The sequence below is a fragment of the Taudactylus pleione genome, unplaced genomic scaffold, assembly GCF_031769625.1.
Source record: "Taudactylus pleione unplaced genomic scaffold, aTauple2 ptg000087l, whole genome shotgun sequence".
NCBI classification, from domain to species: Eukaryota; Metazoa; Chordata; class Amphibia; order Anura; family Myobatrachidae; genus Taudactylus; species Taudactylus pleione.
This window is the reverse complement of record NW_028284489.1, coordinates 27,501-32,500: the sequence shown is the minus strand read 5'-3', so window position 1 is coordinate 32,500 and position 5,000 is coordinate 27,501. Positions and strand designations below refer to the sequence as shown.

Here is a 5,000-nt window from a genome sequence, read left to right as displayed (position 1 = left end):
GCACCTACAGCCAAACCACACTGGACATGCCCAATCTCGTCTGAACTTGGAAGCTAGGCAGTGTTGGGCCTGGTTAGTACTTGGATGGGAGACCACCTGGGATTACCAGGTGCTGTAGGTAATTTTATACTGCCATAACATTCTTTTCTATTACATTTTAAATTTAATTTTTTCAACTTATCAATGAATTTACTTGAGTTAAGAAGTAAAAGAGGTCTAAAGTTAATGTTTTTGAGCACCTACAGGCAAACCACACTGGACATGCCCAATCTCGTCTGATCTTGGAAGCTATGCAGTGTTGGGCCTGGTTAGTACTTGGATGGGAGACCACCTGGGAATACCAGGAGCTGTAGGTAATTTTATACTGCCATAACATTCTTTTCTATTACATTTTACATTTATTTTTTCAACTTATCAATGAATTTACTTGTGTTAAGAAGTAAAAGAGGTCTAAAGTTAATGTTTTTGAGCACCTACAGGCAAACCACACTGGACATGCCCAATCTCGTCTGATCTTGGAAGCTATGCAGTGTTGGGCCTGGTTAGTACTTGGATGGGAGACCACCTGGGAATACCAGGTGCTGTAGGTAATTTTATACTGCCATAACATTCTTTTCTATTACATTTTACATTTAATTTTTTCAACTTATCAATGAATTTCCTTGAGAAAAGAAGTAATAGAGGTCTAAAGTTAATACTTTTGAGCACCTACAGCCAATCCACACTGGACATGCCCAATCTCGTCTTTTCTTGGTAGCTATGCAGTGTTGTGCCTGGTCAGTACTTTGATGGGAGACCACCTGGGAAAACCAGGTGCAGTAGGTAATTTTATACTGCCATAACATTCTTTTCTATTACATTTTACATTTAATTTTTTCAACTTATCAATGAATTTACTTGAGTTAAGAAGTAATACAGGTCTAAAGTTAATGTTTTTGAGCACCAACAGCCAAACCACACTGGACATGCCCAATCTCGTCTGATCTTAGAAGCTGTTCAGTGTTGGGACTGGTTAGTACTTGGATGGGAGACTACTTAGGAATCCCTGGTGCTGTAGGTAATTTTAAACTGCCATAACTACCTTTTCTATTACATTTTACATTTAATTTTTTCAACTTATCAATGAATTTACTTGAGTTAAGAAGTAATAGAGGTCTAAAGTTAATGTTTTTGAGCACCTACAGCCAAACCACACTGGACATGCCCAATCTCGTCTGATCTTGGAAGCTATGCAGTGTTGGGCCTGGTTAGTACTTGGATGGGAGACCACCTGGGAATACTAGGTGCTGAAGGTAATTTTATACTGCCATAACATTCTTTTCTATTACATTTTACATTTCATTTTTCAACTTATCATTGAATTTACTTGAGTTAAGAAGTAAAAGAAGTCTAAAGTTAATGTCTTTGAGCACCTACAGCCAAAGCACACTGGACATGCCCAATCTCGTCTGATCTTGGAAGCTATGCAGTGTTGGGCCTGGTTAGTACTTGGATGGGAGACCACCTGGGAATACCAGGTGCTGTAGGTAATTTTATACTGCCATAACAGTCTTTTCTATTACATTTTACATTTAATTTTTTCAACTTATCAATGAATTTACTTGAGTTAAGAAGTAATAGAGGTCTAAAGTTAATGTTTTTGAGCACCTGCAGCAAAACCACACTGGACATGCCCAATCTCGTCTGATCTTGGAAGCTATGCAGTGTTGGGCCTGGTTAGTACTTGGATGGGAGACCACCTGGGAATACCCGGTGCTGTAGGTAATTTTATACTGCCATAACATTCTTTTCTATTACATTTTACATTTAATTTTTTCAACTTATCATTGAATTTACTTGAGTTAAGAAGTAAAAGCGGTCTAAATTTAAAGCTTTTGAGCACCTACAGCCAAACCACAGTGGACATGCCGAATCTCATCTGATTTTGGAAGCTATGCAGTGTTGGGCCTGGTTAGTACTTGGATGGGAGACCACCTGGAATACCAGGAGCTGTAGGTAATTTTATACTGCCATAACATTCTTTTCTATTACATTTTACATTTAATTTTTTCAACTTATCAATGAATTTCCTTGAGAAAAGAAGTAATAGAGGTCTAAAGTTAATACTTTTGAGCACCTACAGCCAATCCACACTGGACATGCCCAATCTCGTCTTTTCTTGGTAGCTATGCAGTGTTGTGCCTGGTCAGTACTTTGATGGGAGACCACCTGGGAAAACCAGGTGCAGTAGGTAATTTTATACTGCCATAACATTCTTTTCTATTACATTTTACATTTAATTTTTTCAACTTATCAATGAATTTACTTGAGTTAAGAAGTAATACAGGTCTAAAGTTAATGTTTTTGAGCACCAACAGCCAAACCACACTGGACATGCCCAATCTCGTCTGATCTTGGAAGCTGTTCAGTGTTGGGACTGGTTAGTACTTGGATGGGAGACTACCTAGGAATCCCTGGTGCTGTAGGTAATTTTAAACTGCCATAACTACCTTTTCTATTACATTTTACATTTAATTTTTTCAACTTATCAATGAATTTACTTGAGTTAAGAAGTAATAGAGGTCTAAAGTTAATATTTTTGAGCACCTACAGCCAAACCACACTGGACATGCCCAATCTCGTCTGATCTTGGAAGCTATGCAGTGTTGGGCCTGGTTAGTACTTGGATGGGAGACCACCTGGGAATACTAGGTGCTGAAGGTAATTTTATACTGCCATAACATTCTTTTCTATTACATTTTACATTTCATTTTTCAACTTATCATTGAATTTACTTGAGTTAAGAAGTAAAAGAAGTCTAAAGTTAATGTCTTTGAGCACCTACAGCCAAAGCACACTGGACATGCCCAATCTCGTCTGATCTTGGAAGCTATGCAGTGTTGGGCCTGGTTAGTACTTGGATGGGAGACCACCTGGGAATACCAGGTGCTGTAGGTAATTTTATACTGCCATAACAGTCTTTTCTATTACATTTTACATTTAATTTTTTCAACTTATCAATGAATTTACTTGAGTTAAGAAGTAAAAGAGGTCTAAAGTTAATGTTTTTGAGCACCTACAGGCAAACCACACTGGACATGCCCAATCTCGTCTGATCTTGGAAGCTATGCAGTGTTGGGCCTGGTTAGTACTTGGATGGGAGACCACCTGGGAATACCAGGAGCTGTAGGTAATTTTATACTGCCATAACATTCTTTTCTATTACATTTTACATTTATTTTTTCAACTTATCAATGAATTTACTTGTGTTAAGAAGTAAAAGAGGTCTAAAGTTAATGTTTTTGAGCACCTACAGGCAAACCACACTGGACATGCCCAATCTCGTCTGATCTTGGAAGCTATGCAGTGTTGGGCCTGGTTAGTACTTGGATGGGAGACCACCTGGGAATACCAGGTGCTGTAGGTAATTTTATACTGCCATAACATTCTTTTCTATTACATTTTACATTTAATTTTTTCAACTTATCAATGAATTTCCTTGAGAAAAGAAGTAATAGAGGTCTAAAGTTAATACTTTTGAGCACCTACAGCCAATCCACACTGGACATGCCCAATCTCGTCTTTTCTTGGTAGCTATGCAGTGTTGTGCCTGGTCAGTACTTTGATGGGAGACCACCTGGGAAAACCAGGTGCAGTAGGTAATTTTATACTGCCATAACATTCTTTTCTATTACATTTTACATTTAATTTTTTCAACTTATCAATGAATTTACTTGAGTTAAGAAGTAATACAGGTCTAAAGTTAATGTTTTTGAGCACCAACAGCCAAACCACACTGGACATGCCCAATCTCGTCTGATCTTAGAAGCTGTTCAGTGTTGGGACTGGTTAGTACTTGGATGGGAGACTACTTAGGAATCCCTGGTGCTGTAGGTAATTTTAAACTGCCATAACTACCTTTTCTATTACATTTTACATTTAATTTTTTCAACTTATCAATGAATTTACTTGAGTTAAGAAGTAATAGAGGTCTAAAGTTAATGTTTTTGAGCACCTACAGCCAAACCACACTGGACATGCCCAATCTCGTCTGATCTTGGAAGCTATGCAGTGTTGGGCCTGGTTAGTACTTGGATGGGAGACCACCTGGGAATACTAGGTGCTGAAGGTAATTTTATACTGCCATAACATTCTTTTCTATTACATTTTACATTTCATTTTTCAACTTATCATTGAATTTACTTGAGTTAAGAAGTAAAAGAAGTCTAAAGTTAATGTCTTTGAGCACCTACAGCCAAAGCACACTGGACATGCCCAATCTCGTCTGATCTTGGAAGCTATGCAGTGTTGGGCCTGGTTAGTACTTGGATGGGAGACCACCTGGGAATACCAGGTGCTGTAGGTAATTTTATACTGCCATAACAGTCTTTTCTATTACATTTTACATTTAATTTTTTCAACTTATCAATGAATTTACTTGAGTTAAGAAGTAATAGAGGTCTAAAGTTAATGTTTTTGAGCACCTGCAGCAAAACCACACTGGACATGCCCAATCTCGTCTGATCTTGGAAGCTATGCAGTGTTGGGCCTGGTTAGTACTTGGATGGGAGACCACCTGGGAATACCCGGTGCTGTAGGTAATTTTATACTGCCATAACATTCTTTTCTATTACATTTTACATTTAATTTTTTCAACTTATCATTGAATTTACTTGAGTTAAGAAGTAAAAGCGGTCTAAATTTAAAGCTTTTGAGCACCTACAGCCAAACCACAGTGGACATGCCGAATCTCATCTGATTTTGGAAGCTATGCAGTGTTGGGCCTGGTTAGTACTTGGATGGGAGACCACCTGGAATACCAGGAGCTGTAGGTAATTTTATACTGCCATAACATTCTTTTCTATTACATTTTACATTTAATTTTTTCAACTTATCAATGAATTTCCTTGAGAAAAGAAGTAATAGAGGTCTAAAGTTAATACTTTTGAGCACCTACAGCCAATCCACACTGGACATGCCCAATCTCGTCTTTTCTTGGTAGCTATGCAGTGTTGTGCCTG

The 5,000-nt window shown here is 37.9% G+C and overlaps 16 pseudogenes; all 16 read left to right on the top strand.

Moving 5' to 3' along the window:
• Positions 1-2: 2 nt before the first annotated feature.
• Positions 3-121, top strand: LOC148527532 (5S ribosomal RNA; annotated as a pseudogene).
• A 116-nt stretch (positions 122-237) lies between these two features.
• On the top strand, positions 238-356 carry LOC148527531 (5S ribosomal RNA; annotated as a pseudogene).
• A 115-nt stretch (positions 357-471) lies between these two features.
• On the top strand, positions 472-590 carry LOC148527530 (5S ribosomal RNA; annotated as a pseudogene).
• A 586-nt stretch (positions 591-1,176) lies between these two features.
• Positions 1,177-1,295, top strand: LOC148527529 (5S ribosomal RNA; annotated as a pseudogene).
• A 115-nt stretch (positions 1,296-1,410) lies between these two features.
• LOC148527528 (5S ribosomal RNA) lies at positions 1,411-1,529 on the top strand (annotated as a pseudogene).
• A 116-nt stretch (positions 1,530-1,645) lies between these two features.
• Positions 1,646-1,764, top strand: LOC148527527 (5S ribosomal RNA; annotated as a pseudogene).
• A 116-nt stretch (positions 1,765-1,880) lies between these two features.
• Positions 1,881-1,998, top strand: LOC148527526 (5S ribosomal RNA; annotated as a pseudogene).
• Positions 1,999-2,349: 351 nt separating this feature from the next.
• LOC148527525 (5S ribosomal RNA) lies at positions 2,350-2,468 on the top strand (annotated as a pseudogene).
• A 116-nt stretch (positions 2,469-2,584) lies between these two features.
• LOC148527524 (5S ribosomal RNA) lies at positions 2,585-2,703 on the top strand (annotated as a pseudogene).
• Positions 2,704-2,818: 115 nt separating this feature from the next.
• LOC148527523 (5S ribosomal RNA) lies at positions 2,819-2,937 on the top strand (annotated as a pseudogene).
• A 116-nt stretch (positions 2,938-3,053) lies between these two features.
• On the top strand, positions 3,054-3,172 carry LOC148527522 (5S ribosomal RNA; annotated as a pseudogene).
• Positions 3,173-3,287: 115 nt separating this feature from the next.
• Positions 3,288-3,406, top strand: LOC148527521 (5S ribosomal RNA; annotated as a pseudogene).
• A 586-nt stretch (positions 3,407-3,992) lies between these two features.
• On the top strand, positions 3,993-4,111 carry LOC148527520 (5S ribosomal RNA; annotated as a pseudogene).
• A 115-nt stretch (positions 4,112-4,226) lies between these two features.
• LOC148527519 (5S ribosomal RNA) lies at positions 4,227-4,345 on the top strand (annotated as a pseudogene).
• Positions 4,346-4,461: 116 nt separating this feature from the next.
• On the top strand, positions 4,462-4,580 carry LOC148527518 (5S ribosomal RNA; annotated as a pseudogene).
• A 116-nt stretch (positions 4,581-4,696) lies between these two features.
• LOC148527517 (5S ribosomal RNA) lies at positions 4,697-4,814 on the top strand (annotated as a pseudogene).
• Positions 4,815-5,000: the final 186 nt, after the last annotated feature.